Below are 1,422 nucleotides of genomic sequence, written 5' to 3'. Positions count from 1 at the left end.
TTTTATTCTATTCTGTACAGCTGTGTACTGTATTTATTCTTATTGTATTCTAATTTTTGCGTCATAACTTTTGCACTGTCCACTTCCTGCTGTGACAAAACAAATTTCCCACGTGTGGGACTAATAAAGGTTATCTTATCTTATCTTATCTTAACATTATCCCTATTTAAGCAATCAGAGAGTGACGCGACGAATATGGCGTTATTTTTGTGCCACTACTCTGAGCGCACGTAAAAAAAATTTGAGCGCACATAAAAAAAAGTTTGCAGGTGCAAGTGTTGCATTTTGAGGAGAAATTTAAATTTAAAAGCTGAATTTGAGTGAACAAAATTCATCGCTGCGTGCAAAAACTGTATTTCAGTGTTTGCTATTATCCACACACACACACACAATAGCAGCCCCTCTCGCTCAGTTTTTGCATTTGCGCTCGCTCGCAATGTGTTCGCAACATTTCTGCCTGTGGGCGCTCAACTCTTTCTGTTAGTGATGCGCGAATCATGAACGAATCGTTCAATACTCGAGAATCACTTTACTGACTCGTGAATCATGATTCACAAGCCCAACTGACTCACTGACTCATCCCTGTTGCTGTTAGCAGCAATGTATCTAGCTTATAATTAAAATTGTGGAGAAAAACACAACATCCAGTATCTTAACAAAAAAATTTCTGCTCAAACTCAATTCAGTAAAAACAATCAAATTTACCATCACTACTTTCTGTACACCGTTATATTTGTGCCACAAAACCAGCCAATCACAGACTTGGATGCAAAAAAATCTGATTGGCTGTTCTGGTCTCCAATGAGCTCGAAATGACGAAATGCAATATCCCAGAATCCATTTCGTCCAAAACTCAAACGAGGCAGTGGCGGAGGAACACAGAGTGGCAGAGTTTGAAATATTACTCTTTCTGGGTCACAAAATAAACTTTTAAGATATTTTTATGCGAGAATGTTTCTGTGTAAACTTCAAATATCTGCTTGATTCATCAAGACGTCAGATATTTGCAAAAGTGCTCTAATGTTTTTGGAGATGCCTGTTACCCACCAGCTGACCGGTTGGGAACTCGGGTTAAACGCTGATGAAAATGCAGAAAATACAGATCATGAACACTTGTTCAACCAATCACTTTCATTCCACTTTGATCTGCGACAAACTGACGCGTTCATCTCTGTTACAGTGTTGCGTTAGACTGCTATATTTTTTTGTTCTTTATCCTGTAGATTTTCACGTCTCTGGAATAGTTGGCAGTAATAAGGATGAGTTCCTGTAAAATCATATTGATATGACCCGTGACATATTCGTAGATGACAGATTAGTTTGATGGGTTAACTCATAGAGCTGAAGATATCGTGGACATGCTGACCTCGCTCCGTGGTGTACAGGGCCGTTTACCCTCATGATTAATATTCACAATAAAAA

This window comes from Pundamilia nyererei, unplaced genomic scaffold, assembly GCF_000239375.1.
Source record: "Pundamilia nyererei isolate P.nyererei 1_Seehausen unplaced genomic scaffold, PunNye1.0 scaffold01308, whole genome shotgun sequence".
In the NCBI taxonomy this organism is placed as follows: domain Eukaryota; kingdom Metazoa; phylum Chordata; class Actinopteri; order Cichliformes; family Cichlidae; genus Pundamilia; species Pundamilia nyererei.
The sequence above is the reverse complement of the archived record's forward strand: the minus strand, read 5'-3'. Positions refer to the sequence as shown.